The 15,367-nt window shown below is 42.7% G+C and overlaps 1 protein-coding gene across 2 annotated transcripts in view; it reads right to left on the bottom strand.

Annotated features, from left to right (window-relative positions):
• FKBP5 (FKBP prolyl isomerase 5) overlaps positions 1 to 14,318 on the bottom strand; it is a 122,249-nt gene extending 107,931 nt beyond the window's left edge. The window contains exon 1 of one of the 2 annotated variants that reach the window (XM_066359571.1): positions 14,159 to 14,318. The gene's annotated coding sequence lies outside the window, so the exon portion shown is untranslated. The remainder of the gene's footprint in view (positions 1 to 14,158) is intronic. The other variant, XM_066359572.1, reaches the window with a different exon arrangement.
• Between the last annotated feature and the right edge of the window lie 1,049 nt (positions 14,319 to 15,367).

The raw sequence follows: 15,367 nt of genomic DNA, 5'->3' as shown, positions 1-15,367 counted from the left end.
ACACTAATGAGAACCTAACAGAACTTACTATCTGGAACACTGAAGTGCTTATTATAACAGCACTTTATACTTATTGAAGAAGTATACCAGGCTCAAAGACATATACTAGGCACCGGACTAAGTCCTTCAGATGTATTATCTCATTTAATTCTCACAACAACCCTGAGGTAGGTATTAATACTGCCCCTCCCCAGTATTAAAGGAAACGGAGGCTTAGAAAAGCTGAATAGCTTGTCCAATATCACAGAGAAGTAGTGACAGTCTTTCTTAAAGAGTCTGTGCCGCCCTGGCTGGGTAGCTCGGTTGGTTAAAGCATCGTCCCAATACACAGAGGTTGCTGGTTCAATACCCCATCAGGGCACATATGGAAACAGATTGGTGTTTCTGTCTCTTTCTTTCTCTCTCTCTCTCTCCTTTCCTCTCCTGAAATCAATCAATAAAACTTTTTTTAAAAAAGAGTGTATGCCATACTCTATCTCCATCTACCACCAACACCTTGAGGAACTGGCCCTAACAATTCAGTTCAGCTTGCTCTGACTGCAGCTTTCCGATGGTTAAGGAGTCCGAATCAGAGGTAAGGCACAAGCTGGTCAAGAAAACTCACAGCCCATTAAGCCTTTAGGACCAAACTTTGATATCATGGTAGTGACTCTTCACTACCATCAAAACTTAAATATTTTAAAATATATCTTCAATCAAAATATCAAAAAAATCCTTGGAAACTCTCTTCCGCACCATTCCTTCTCTCTTCGGCTCCCTACTCCCTTTACGCAGGATTCATCGTTCCGCTCTATATCACAGAACAGAGGGGCCCATGAATCCTAACAACTACTAGGCTGTCTAAATTCAATTCAGTGACAGATCAGATTCAAGGGTCTACTTCAGGGGTCCCCAAACTTTTTACACAGGGGCTAGTTCACTATCCTCAGACTGCTGGAGGGCCAGTATATAAAAAAAACTATGTACAAATCCTTATGCACACTGCACATATCTTTTTTTTTTTTTGTATTTGTCTGAAGTTGGAAACGGAGAGGCAGTCAGACAGACTCCCGCATGCGCCCCACTGGGATCCACCTAGCATGCCCACCAGGGGGCGATGCTCTGCCCATCTGGGGCGTTGCTCTGTTGCAACCAGAGCCATTCTAGCACCTGAGGCAGAGGCCACAGAGCCTCCTCAGCGCCTGGGCCAACTCTGCTCCAATGGAGCCTTGGCTGCGGGAGGGGAAGAGAGAGACAGAGAGGAAGGAGAGGGGGAGGGGTAGAGAAGCAGATGGGCGCCTCTCCTATGTGCTCTGGCCGGGAATCGAACCCGGGACTTCTGCACACCAGGCCAACGCTCTACCACTGAGCCAACCGGCCAGGGCCACATATATTATTTTAAAGTAAAAAAACAAAACAAGAACAAATACAATATTTAAAATAAAAAACAAGTAAATTTAAATCAACAAACTGACCAGTATTTCAATGGGAACTATGCTCTCTCACTGACCACCAATGAAAGAGGTGCCCCTTCTGGAAGTGTGGCGGGGGGCCGCATAAATGGCCTCAGGGGGCCACATGTGGCCCACGGGCCATAGTTTGGAGACCCCTGGTCTACTTGAAGAATTCCATGCCCATAATGAAATATGGGCAATGAAGGACCGGTAAGGAAAAGAAAAAAAAGCAATAGCAAAGAGAAGCAATAAAAAGAAGGATATAAAAGTCACATTGTCAAGTAAAGATGATTAAAAAGAAAGAAAGAGAAAGGCAGGAAAATGGACACAAATTAAAGGTGAAAGAGTCCAGAATAAATTCAGTTGAGATAATAGAACACACTAAAACCTCATCCACTGATGAACGCTGACTCCTTTATTTCTTTTCCTATCTTCTAGTCCAGGGGTCAGGAACCTATGGCTCACGAGCCAGATGTGGCTCTTTTGATGGCTACATCTGACTCGCAGACAAATCTTTAATAAAAAAATAATAACGTTAAAAATATAAAACATTCTCATGTATTAACAATCCATTCATTTCCTACCGCTCATGTTCATGGTTGCGGGTGGCTGGAGCCAATCACAGCTGTCCTCTGGGACAACACCAAATTTTTACTGGATAATGCCTAACGTACACGGGTCTTTGTATGGCTCTCACAGAATTACAATTTAAAATATGTGATTCATGGCTCTCTCAGCCAAAAAGGTTCCAACCCCCCTGCTCTAGTAAAAAAAATATATAAAACATCCACTGAAAAATCACTAATTACAAACAGTATCTAACATAGGTTTTTTTTCCCCTGAGAAAACACTCATTTTAGAATGTTTGAGCTGCGAAGAGCCCTTAAAATCCTTTCTAATCCAACTCACTCATGTTACAATTAAAACAAGGTTCAGAAGGTTAAATAACTTTACCTTGCCCAAGATCAGATAGTTACTTAGTAGCAACACTCCTGAATCTCATCCCAATGTCTATTTCTACCATACTAGGCTTCTGGGAAACAGTGTATTTTTTTCCTCCATTTTCCACTCTTAATAACCATTAAATTAATTTCTGCACAAGCAACTCAGAATCCCCATATTATTTCTAGTTTCCACAGAAGAGAATATCAAATATTCTGGATTACCTAAAACAATAAGATAATTATCTTATTCCTTAAGTCAGTAACCTTAAATTGGATCTTTGTTCCTACCAGGAAGAAATGCAAACATTTCCCAGAAGAGCAGAAAGATGAAAGATCTCCATCAGCTGACCAAAAGCAAGCCAAGTTCATAAACTAGCATCCCTCTGGAAAGGAACCAGGCCCGAACCCCTGGAGGCCTGATGACTTCTAATGGCAAGTACAATGGATATCACTTCTTTCCCCGTTTTATATTCTCCCAACAAACCTTGGTCTCCTATCTTTCTAACGAATGTTGGTTCCAGGAGCCTGTAAAGAAAAGGCAAAGTAATAATACAGAGTATCGTGTCACTTACAGCAAAGATACCTTTGTGACAGGAACTATCTTGGCCAGGAAATAATGGGACAAGAGACAGGAGAAGAGTTTTAAGGTAAACCAACAGACCTGTACGTGTAGCCATGTGAACACTAGGAAGTCCGGAAAATGCATTCTATTGTACAATCTCAGTATTTCCCCCACTGTACAGCACTTGCAGGTATTCTGGGCGAAAAGAAACTTATCTTGGGTCATTTCTTTGATCTGACAAAGTCTATAGCTTATATACAGCTTGTATTCCTCAATGAACTGTGGGCCCTGCCAGTCACCGTTCACCAGTGTATCTGAGCTGAGGGGCCTGGAAATCGGCTACAGTACTACCCCTCTCTCCACGGTTTTGCTTTTGGTGGTTTGTTACCCCAATAAGTGGAAAGTTCCAGAAACAAACAATTCATAGGTTTTTTTGTTTCTTTTTTCAACAGAGACGGAGAGCGAGTCAGAGAGAGGGATAGACAGGGACAGACAGACAGGAACAAAGAGATGAGAAGCATCAATCATTAGTTTTTCGTTGCACGTTGTGACATCTTAGTTGTTCTCTGATTGCTTTCTCACATGTGCCCTGGCCGTGGGCCTTCAGCAGACGGAGTAACCCCTTGCTCAAGCCGGCGACCTTGGATCCAAGCTGGTGAGCTTTGCACCAGATGAGCGCGCCCAAGACGGCGACCTCAGGGTCTCAAACCTGGGTCCTCTGCATCCCAGTCCGACGCTCTATCCACTGCGCCACTGCCTGGTCAGGCTACAATTCAGATTTTAAACTGCACACCGTTCTGAGCATCACAATGAAATCTCACCCCACGTGCTCCATCCCCCCCCCCCCATGTTAATCGGCACTCTGTTCCGCTTATCCATGCTGGGCACGCTCCCCGCACATTGGCAGCTGTCCAGGTCCGGCAGTGCTCATGCTCCTGTAGCCCTTCTTGTACTTCATAAAGGCCCAAAGCGCAATCGTAGCAATGCTGGCAATTCAGGTATGGCAAAGAGAAGCTATAAAGTGCTTCATTTAAGTCAAAAGATGAGGACACTACAATAAGAGATTTTGAGCCCGGGCCGGATAGCTTTTGGTTGGTTAGAGCATTGTCCCGAAGCGCAGAGGTTGCCAGTTTGATCCCCGGTCAGGACACATACAGGAACTGATCAGTGTTCTGTCTCCCCTTTCTCTCTCCAAAATCAATAAACATTAAAAAATATATACATACAAGTTTCAAAAAAATTTTTGAGACCACATTCACATAACTTTTACTACAGTATAGCTATAATTGTTCTATTTTATTATTAGTTGTTGTTAATCTCTACTGCGCTTAATTTATAAATTAAACTTGATCATGTATGTATTTATAGGAAAAAAACATAGTATACGTAGGGGCCAATACTATCCATGGTTTCAAGTATCTATTGGGGGTCTTGGAACAAAACCCCTGCAGATAAGGGGAACTACTCTCTACATTACTTTGGTTTAAATATAACAATTACCTAGGTTTTAAACAGGATATCTTTGCCTGGAAGGTGATGGAAGCCTTTTCTGGCAGGGAAGAAATGCCCTATTTGGTCCTGGCTGGTTTGCTCAATGGCTAGAGCATCCACCCTACATATGGATAACCTAGGTCCAATTCTTGGTCAGGGCACCCAAGAGAAGCAACCATATACTTCTCTCCCCCTCCCTTGCCCTCCTCTCCCTCTTCCCTTCCTGCAGCAGTCAGTGGCTTGACTGGTTTAAGCATTGGCCCTGGATTCTGGGAATAGCTTGGCTGTTCGGCCCCAGGAACTAAAAATAGCTCAGTTGATTCAAGCATCCGCCCCAGACGGGTTGCCGGGTAGATCCTCCCAGTCCGGGTTGCCGGGTAGATCCCTTTCAGGGCACAAGCAGGAGTATTTCTTCTCTCCTGTCACTTAAAAAAAAGAAAGAAAAAAAGAAAAGAAAATTTCCTATTTTACTTTAGAAAACTGGCTTAATTTTGATATGTAAGAAGTTCATTAAAAGCTAGGAATAATTTCCTGCTTTAACATGTTAACCAAATTAGGACAGAGTAGAAATGAAAAGGACAAAAAGATACGGAGACATTTTAAAGTTAGAAACAAAGAGATTTAGTGACTCAATGAGCTTAAGAATTAAAGGAAGAGTAACAAATGACCAGTAAGGACAATGGAGTCATTAACAGCTAAAGAGGAAAAGTCAGAATGGGGGGGGGGGGGGGAGGCTGGTGTTTGGGTGTGCAGCTGCTAGAGATGATATTTAAGCACATTTAGTTTCAAGATATAGGTGGAATTCTGAGCCTCAAATTCAGGCAGAAGATACCGAGTTGAGACCTAAAAAGCACAGCAATGACTGAGTTTTGAGAGACAGACAAGGTAACAGGAAAACATCTGGTCAACAGCATTCCTCAGACACCACACTGCGTAGAGAACTTTCCCCATGAACAACACTTCGTTCCATAGATATAGAATATTTGGACTGATTCTAAATGAAAGCTAATCAATGAGGCTTTCTTTCCTAGGTTATGAATTGACAGAAAGCTAAGGATAAAAATTATTTCATAATTAATATTTGTCCAAAGTCAAGTCTCTGAGCTAAAATATACTGCTTTTCAAGTTTCTCTACTTATTAATAAAACTTCTGGGGAAAACTGAGAGAAAATATGGCGCACCAATCTAACAGTTAAGAACAGCACATATCCTAAGACTCTGGGAATGAGTCAATCTGGAGAATAGGTGTGTGGAGGTTCATTACACAGTTCTCTCCAGTTCTTAGAGGGGGAAGCGCCCAGAACAAAAAAGCTACAAAAGGCTACCTAAGATAGTTGTTAAATTCAAGTCAGTTAAGGGCCCTGGCCGGTTGGCTCAGCGGTGGAACGTCGGCCTGGCGTGCGAGGGAACCGGGTTCGATTCCCGGCCAGGGCACACAGGAGAAGCGCCCATCTGCTTCTCCACCCCTCCCCCTCTCCTTCCTCTCTGTCTCTCTCTTCCCCTCCTGCAGCGAGGCTCCATTGGAGCAAGGATGGCCTGGGCGCTGGGGATGGCTCCTTGGCCTCTGCCCCAGGCGCTGGAGTGGCTCTGGTCGCAACAGAGTGAAGCCCCGGAGGAGCAGAGCATCGCCCCCTGGTGGGCGTGCCGGGTGGATCCCGGTCAGGCGCATGCGGGAGTCTGTCTGACTGTCTCTCCCCGTTTCCAGCTTCAGAAAAATACAAAAAAAACCACACAAACTTCTCAACTGTTCTGTTCGTTCTCAATAAACTAATGAAGCCTGACCAGGTGGTGGTGTAGTGGATAGAGCGTTGGACTAGGATGCAGAGGACCCAGGTTCGAGACCCCGAGGTTGCCAGCTTGAGCACAGGCTCATCTGGTTTGAGCAAAAAGCTCACTAGCTTAGACCCAAGGTCGTTGGCTTGAGTAAGGGGTTACTTGGTCTGCTGTAGCCCCACAGTCAAGGCACATATGAGAAAGCAGTCAATGAACAACTAAGGTGTCGCAACAAAAAACTAATGATTGATGCTTCTCATCTCTCTCCGTTCCTGTCCGTCTGACTCTCTCTGCCTCTGTAAAAATAAATAAATGAATAAATAAATAAAGTGAATTAATCTTTTAAAAAGAATAAATAAAAATAAACTAATGAAGTGTAGTGGGTACGGGAGGGGGGAGACCCCTCATTTTAGGGGAACACGAACATACTCATTAACCGGGAAAAGTATGTCATTTTATCCACGTTGGCTGATGTTGGACATTTGTCATCTTTCCCCTCACTAAACTTATATGTATGTTGAAGAAGAATACACAGGCCACATAAATGTATGGTTCTGGTTAGTAAAGTCAGAACAGATGTTTATCCCCTGCGTCAACGCTCGTTAGACCTCCAATCATCTCAAACATCCTCCATTCTAGGAAATAACCAAATAAAAAATGTTCTTATGCAGATACAAAATAAATAATTAAAAATTAAAATAAAATGAACCACTATCTATAAATCATATCTAATCCTAAACTGTGAACACACTTAAAATTCTGTTATAGAGAAGAAATGGTTGACTTTTTTTTTAAAACAATTATAGCCTAAACTATGATTTAAACTGATGTAATAATTTAAATAAAAGTACTCTGTTGAGACTACAGAAGCACTAAAATTAATGGAGAGAACAGCAAATTTCACTTACCAGCGATGGAGAATAGTTAGTGGTTTTCAGGTGCAGGCCCACGAAAGAGTTAACTACCCTGAGGTTGTAGGAAGATAATAGAGCCATAATCATTAGGTCTGCAATCTTCTTACAACCTCAGGCTGGTTAACTCTTTCTCGGACCAGCACGACACTTCCGGTGGACTGCTGCCAGCCCCATCTTTCCTCCCTGTGATAAACAGCACCACGCAAAAAGGACAACACGGGCTTGCCTCCTGTCTGTCTGGTAAAGACTGTACGTGTCTGTGCAAAACCGAGCACACTGTAGGTGTGCACACTTTTAACAGGAATAGTCAGCAGGTTCGGTTCCCAGAAAGCCATCGCTAGGTATCAGCCTCATCCCCTAGGTGACACGCACAGAGTAACAGAGCAAAGTGGGGTTTCCTTGCTGGCAGCTCCGCCTTGAATCGTTTTCAGTGTCCTGTTTCTTCTGACACAAACACGGCAGGCAGCATGAGACTTCAGAGAGGAGCGGCATAAACGCATGTGTGCGTAGAGACCACAGACTGTCAGTGCTTCTCGTTTTCATTGATTCTGAACAGCGGTATTCCGCGTCTGACAGATAAAAGATCATTCTCTACTCTTCAGCATAATTTTGTAGCTTTTTTTCCTTACTAAGGTAAAAGTTACAATTCGTTAGATGCACCCATTGTACATACTCAGTTTAATAACCTGAACAAATGTATACACCAACAACTGGTGAATCTGGATAGTCCTTGTACTAATCTTGCAATTTTCTGTAAGTTAAAAATTATATGAAAATAAAGTTACCACAAGTGTGCACTTGAATTACCATCACCCAAATCAAACTGTAGAATATTTCCATTTCCCTACAAGGTTCCCTTTTGCCTTTTTCCAGTTAACCACAGTGCTCAGAAACCAAGGCCTGATTTCTATCACCATGCTAAGTCTTGCCTCTTGCATTTTTTTTTAAAGAATTTTTCTTTTTCTTTTTTTTTCTCTTTTTTGGCCCTGGCTTGACAGCTCGGTTCGATCCCTGGTGGGGGCACACACAGGAACAGATCAATGTTCCTGTCTCTCTCTCCCTTCCTCTTTCTTTATCAGAAGGGCAACCTCTTGTATTTTTTATACATCATTTTATTCATCATTTGGTACATTCACGTGCCTGGCTTCTCTTGCTCGGAATAATATTTCTGAGTTTCATGTATTTGCTGTGTGAATCAGTAATTCATTCCTATTATGAAAAGCTGCTGTGAACATTTTGTTTCAGTCTTTTTGTAGGTATGTACTTTATTCCTCTAGGGGCCGTAAGATTTCATTTAAAAAGGGGGGGAGAGATTCACATATAAATACACCTAGGAAGTCATATAATATAGATAGGTAAATGGGTTGATTTGTATATGCACATATACATATAGTAAATATATGAAGTTATATATATAAAATGCAAAAAAATAGAAATTTTACTTATCTACCTGTGTATCTACCTGTATGTGTCTATATACCATTGACCCTTCCCTTCAACACACAGGTGTGAACTATGCAGGTTCACTAATATGTGCATTTTTTTCAAAAATACATTAAATGTATTTTCTCTTCCTTATGATTTCCTAAATAACGTTTTCTTTTCTCTAGCTTACTCTGCTGTAAGAATACAGTATATAATACAAACCACAGAACATAAGTGTTAATAAACTATGTTACTGGTAAAGCAAAGGCAGGTTATTAGTACAGCTGGTCCTCCACATCTGCAGATTACCAACCACAGATTGAAAATAACAGTTTTAGATCTGCAGTTGGTTAAATCCATGGACACAAACCCACAGAGGAGAAGGTGGACTACAGTCAAGTTTTGGCACAGCCAAAAGATATGCGGGGATTTTCAGCTGGGGGGGAAGGGTGGGCACCCTAACCCTGCATTGTTCAAGGGTCAACTGTACATACACCCACACATCTGCATATGGAAACGAATAGATTCTGAAGTCCATCTAGGAGCAATGAAGATATATTAAAAGAATTTATAAAGTTCTTAGTAAAAATTTAAGCTGGAAAAGATAAACATCTCAATTTTTCTTAATAAGTATTATGTATTAACCTAAGAATAATTCAAAAGAAAAACAAGTTTCTTACCCTGTTCTGCTTCAGTGAAATACCTTCTTCTCATAAATCCCCTTCCCAAACTAGAATGTCAAAACATGAAACATTATCATCATCCACCATGTAATAATTTTTAAGGGAGGGGCAAAATCTAAAAATGTGTTAAGATTACAAGATTTTATTGTCTTGCTTTTTAAAAAAGTAAAACATGGAAATAATTCCATTGCTTAATACATAACATGGGTAAAGGCTATTTTATCCTCATTCAGAATGTATTTTCTCCACTCCTAAAAAGTAATTCGCTGCAGCGCTGAATCTGTGATAGAGGTATTATGACTTTCAAATTCCAGTGTGTAATTTGCAGCTAACAGCAGAGCAAGTTCTTTAATTTCCAGAGATAGAAAAGAAACATTAAAAAACATGCACACACACACACATCTTATTTTTGAAGAGATCCAACCGAAATTCCCAACCCTGCATCTAACCATCAGATGGTCATTTTCAGGGCACTAGGAGTGGCTCCTCCTTTAACATCATCTATGAATTGCCAAGATGGAGGCAGAACATTACAGATGATTCTAGAATGAACCACTGCCTGTTTTAGGAAGGGTTTCCAATTACAAAACGGGAGGGGCGAGTGCCGACTCTCTTCCAGTCTTTGATCTTTCTTTACCTTTTACTCCTTCTTCCAAAACATGAACAATTTCAAAAACATACAATTTAGGCCCTGGCCAGGTAGCTCAGTTGGTTAGAGCATCGTCCTGATATGCCGAGATTGTGGGTTCAATACCCGGTCAGGGCACACAAAGGAATCAACCAGTGAATGCATAAAATAAGTGGACCAACAAAATGATGTTTCTTTCTTTCTCTCCAATCAAAAAAACTTTAAACATAAAATTGTACTTAATTTTTAATCTTAAAAAAAAAAAATCTTAGTATGTGGATGTTTCCTAACTTTCACAGATGTGAAACTGTTTACTTCAAAACCCATTCTTTCACTCTGAAAATACATCATTTTCATTTTTCTAATAACTGCCTTGATTAACTAAGTGTTACAAAAATGACAGCAGCTGCAAACAGCTACAATTCACAACTTAATTTCAGTATCTTTCGCCTGATTTGTTTGAGAACTAAAATAAAATTGTATTCTTATGTTTAAAGTGTTTTTGTTACAGATCAAGGGTAGAAAACAGATATACCAAATGTGTAGACTCCACAGTCCCTCTGGTGACTCTCGTTAGCCAGAGGTTTCCCAAAAATGACAATGAAATACTAAATTAAACATAAAATGAACTTGCCCCTTTGAAGACTACAGTTTTATATGTTTAAGTTTCAGCAGCATGCAGGTCAATTCTCATAACTACAAGGTACGAATTATTTTCAGTACTTGAATTTCAGTGTTTCAAATACTGCTAACATATCCTTAACAACCTGTGGGCTACACAGATTATGGTTACAAGGTACATAGGTTCTACTATAAATTTATCCCAACCTGTCTCATTTGGCAGAACTGTCTTTTACACAATAAACAAACACTTTATTTGAAAATTAAATCACATTTAAGTGGCTATTGTTTTTAAATCAATAGTTATGTGATTTGTGCCTGATTGGTGATGGCGCAATGGATGGAGCGTTAACTTGGGACTCTGAGGTCCCAGGTTCGAAACCCTGAGGTCACTGCTTGAGTGCAGGGTCGCTGGCTTGAGCCCAAGGTCACCGGCTTGGGTGGAGCCCCCTCCAATCAGGGCACATGTAAGAAAGCAATCAGCAAACAACTAAAGTGCTGCAACTAGGAGTTGATGCTTCTCATTTCTCTCCCTTCCTGTCTCTAAAAAAAATTAATGAATAGTTATGTGATTTAGATACCAATGTCAATCCAGTCTCCGATGAGTAAAGATTCAATTTTTTTTATATTTTAGGGGACTAGTATCAGAAATTTAAAATATACTGTAGAAAAATTTAGAAATGTAAAATAATGAAAAAACAAAATCTAATTACTAATCAGCTAGATTAGAAAGCTCAAATAGTTTCAAAATTATAAAATATACATTTTAATTGTTCAGCATTACATAATTACAGAATTTAGTGTGCCAAAATATGTACAATATAGATACTTCTTTAGGAATTGCAAACATTACACATATTAGAGGCCTACAGTGGCTATTCCTAATGTCAGGTATTAACATGCATACTACATAAAGCAATCTTTAACAGTATCATTTGGTTTATCCTCAAATTTAGCTGTTTTAACATGTTCTTGTTTTTTTGTGTGTGTGGCTTTATTCATTCAAAAATATTTGCCCACCCCCAAACTCAAAAGGAGCCACATCTGAAGGTAAATGACCTACAAACATTCCCAATGTTTACTGTGTAGATGTGAGAATTCAATTTATGCTTAACTTTGAAACTGAAATGTGGTTGATAATTTTGATACAGTCTACTACAAGTTAAAGTGAACAAAAATCAGTAATTAAAATATCTAAAAACAGGAATTTGAAAATTGGCTTTTAATTATAAAAGATATTTTTATAGCTCAAGTTCCTAAAATATGCTTTTGTGTATATAAAGCTGAAATTTTAAAAATTTGTGGTATATTTAAGCATCATCATAGAATAAAGATTATTAAACTTAATTACCCATAGTAGTAAAATTAATATACTTTCCAATCTTATGTGATTCCTTACAACTACTTATATAGAAAAAACCCCATGCTACATGAATACAAGCCACTGTTCAATCAATCTACCCTCAGTAAGGGTCAAAAAGGCAACCCAGCTTTTAATAACAGTAACTTCTACAGCTAAAGAAAGAGGATGTTCTTTCTTCTCTAGTCTAATTCGTCTAACCTAGGAAACTAAAATTAACCCAAGATAGGTATTCTTTTCCAATCCAAGGATAAACAGAAAATTTAAGATTTAATTAGTTGTCTAATACAATATTTTTAAATTTTTTCATACCGAGCTGGTTAAGTTTTAAAAAAGCCATTCACCTAAAATTCCCAAAACTAAAAACATTATTCAGAAACATACTTATTTTGTTTAATGTTGGAAAGACAAAAAAAAACACCCTCGTAACATATAAGCCAGTTGTTTTAGAGAAATAAAACATTTTACAAAGACCATCTTTGATTACTTTTTTAAAATCCCAAATAGTCACAACTAGCCATAGAGTTCAGCTTTAAATAGTGTTACTAATCAGCTAAGTAAAATTACCATTCAATGAAACACTAATAAAGTAACAATTAAATATTGTAATTTTGTTCTTAAGTTAAACGCACATTAAGCGTAAACTATATCCAAAAGACATATAAAACAAGACACATTAGGAAAAAAAATGAGTAAACTAAGTCATGTCTCTCACAAATGAATGTTATTAGTAACACTCATTTAAAATATGTATTTTTAAAATAATTATTACATATCATTTTTAAATATATCTTTTCTGTTCTGTAGATGTCCTAAATTGGTTAGGGCAGAAACTGTAGATTGTTAAATGGAGGGCAGTTGGAAGAGTCAAACAGAAAATGCTGAGTGAAAGTACGACAAATAAAATTTCCCACAGGAATCATAATTTTTTAAGTCTATAATTGAATTTTGATTCAAATGGCAAGAGAAAAAGCTACCCTAATTCTAAATTAAAAACTCTTTGGGGGTTGGGGAGGGAGCACGGTAGAATTCCCATGGAGTATTAAAAATACTTCACCAAAATGTTGCCTTAACTTTTCCCTGGTCCACAATGTAACAGAATGAGAAGACAATCAATATAAACACTCCTGTCTCCCCTCAGAGAAGCGAAGAAAGCTCCCATTCAATGCTAAGCCTGATTCCCCTGGAAAACACACTCCTGCAAAGTAAATCCAAAACCACGAGCTCCAACTGCTCCATGCAGAATTCACTGAATGGCGGCCAAACGTTGTACACGCTGTCCCGACTCACGGAAGGGAATCTCGAGCTCTGCGTTCTCCATTTACAACTTGTACCTTATCAACTAGGCTTTCGCCACCCCTGCAGAAACCGACTTTTAAAAATGACTCTAAAAATGTTCCTCCTGGCTCATCAATCGAAAGAGGTTCATTTAGACGCTGACCCCCCACCCCCTTACATTTTTTAATAATCAGCACTGGGTTTGACTCTTACACCGTCGCCAGCACACCTCAGACATCACCGAGGGTCAGGCGTTATACTGTCCCAGGAGCAGATTGAATAAGGAACCCCAGCACAACTTCTCATTGGCTTTCAGGTGGCATGAGAATAATCACCTGTTAGAATGGGCGCTGCTGCCACGGGCACCCTCCAACAGCGCCCGAGCGGGAGATGCTGTTCCCAGTCACTTGTCCCCGAGCGGCAGGTGACGGCGGGAAACGCGGCCCCGCCGCCGCCGCCCCGGGAGTGCAGTCCTCCCGCGAGGCGAGCCGCCGCCGGCCACTCCGTTATCCGCGCCCTCCGCGGCCCCGCCAGGTGAGCGCGGCTCCATCGCGCCCTCGGCGTCCAGGCGCCCCGCGCGCCCCGGCTCTGCGTCTCCCGCCGCCCGGGCCCGTACGGCGAAGTTTCTCTCTCGCCCGCGGCTGCGGCTGCGGCGGCTCGGCGCGGGTCCCGTCGCCTGCCCCGGGCGCCGGAGCCGGGACCTGTCAACCCGGGCGGGAAACAAAAGCCGGGTGAAACCGAGCGGGCGCGACCGGCCTCGCCTCCGGGAGAGGAGCGCGGCGGGCGGGCGGGCGGGGAGCGGCTGCAGCGGCCGCCCAGCCCCGCGCCTCCCTGGGCGGGCATCGCACTGGGGCTGGGGGCCTCCGCCGCGCTGGCCTCGAGGCTTCCCCGGCCCGGCTCGCCCGGATGCGCCGCTCCCGGGCTGGGGAGCCGCGCGAGGGGGCGGGGAGCTGGCGCGGCGGCGTTGGCCGGACCGCGAAGGAGGGGATTCGGCTCCCGGGGCGCCGCGGCCGCCCGCCCAATCCCTGAGGCCCTGGCGCCGGTACCTGTCGCCGCGGTGGCTCCTCGGTTTCGTCTCTCTCTCTCTCTCTCTCTCTTTCTCTCTCTCTCCGCCTCACCCGCACGTCGCTCGTCCTCAGCCCGCCCAGCAGGCCGCCCGCGCGCCGGACGCCGCCGCCGGAGACTGGCAGCGCCCGCAAGCCGGCTCGAATCCCGGGGGCAGCGCCCGGCGTTGTCCCGCCCCTGCCGTCCGCAGGACCCGCATTCCATTGGGCGCCGGAGCTGTCAGTCCGCCCCCAAAAGGCGCGCGGGCTGTCGCTCTGCCTGTCCGGATTGGTGGCCGCGCGCCGTCCATGCAGATCAGACCCCGCCCCCATCCATTTGCACCTCCGCCTTAGTGTAACCTCCGCCTCTTCACGCCAGCCCACGTGTCTGGCTCTAGTCCTTTGTGGGGCTGGAGGCAAAGGATGGAGGAAACTGACCGAACCCCCCCACCCACCCACACACACGCACACACACACTTACCCTTACCTCTGGACAAAGTAATGCCTGAACAAGCTAGTTGACTTTACAGACCTTTCAAACATCAGATCCCAGGTGATTGAGACGACAAAGTATCAAAAAATGTTTGTGTTCTCGACCAGCGCCCCTCCCCCAAAAGGGTAGGCTTGCCGAGTAAATTCAGCTTCAAGAGTGGCCCAGGCCCCTCCAAGTAGGTGGCCATCTCTGAGTCGCTCCTATAGAGAGATTCCGGAGCCTTGAGGAAGAACTAGTTCAAGCCTCGCGTTTTTTAAGGAAACAGAAACCTTAAATCCCGTAGCTATTGGTCTTCATAGTCTCATAGGCAGATTAGAAGCCACATCTAGCTCCAAATCGGCTCTCTGCTTTTTATAACCTGCCTTCAAGAGGTGGTGTCTGCAGAAAAGACAATTAAAGCCTCCTCAAGGGCGAGGGCCCTGTCTCTGTGCTTAGAAGCTTCCCTTTTGACCAGATGCCATGAGGAGTCACTGAAACAATGTATCCATGCATTAATTCAACAAGACAACAATGATTATATACTAACATTAGTTGATTAAGCATCTACTGTGCTTACTATGTGCAGGGTATGCAGAGTTGGGAAGACATTGTCCCAGCCCTTGAGAGCTTCAGCCTAAAAGACCGTGTGATATCCGCATTGCATGTGCTCCTCATGTTACAGGGACTGTGACAGATGTGTGCAGGGGGTACAGTGGAAGGATCCAAGGAGGGAGGAAACA

Source organism: Saccopteryx leptura, chromosome 1 (genome assembly GCF_036850995.1).
Source record: "Saccopteryx leptura isolate mSacLep1 chromosome 1, mSacLep1_pri_phased_curated, whole genome shotgun sequence".
In the NCBI taxonomy this organism is placed as follows: domain Eukaryota; kingdom Metazoa; phylum Chordata; class Mammalia; order Chiroptera; family Emballonuridae; genus Saccopteryx; species Saccopteryx leptura.
The sequence above is the reverse complement of the archived record's forward strand: the minus strand, read 5'-3'. Positions and strand labels throughout refer to the sequence as shown.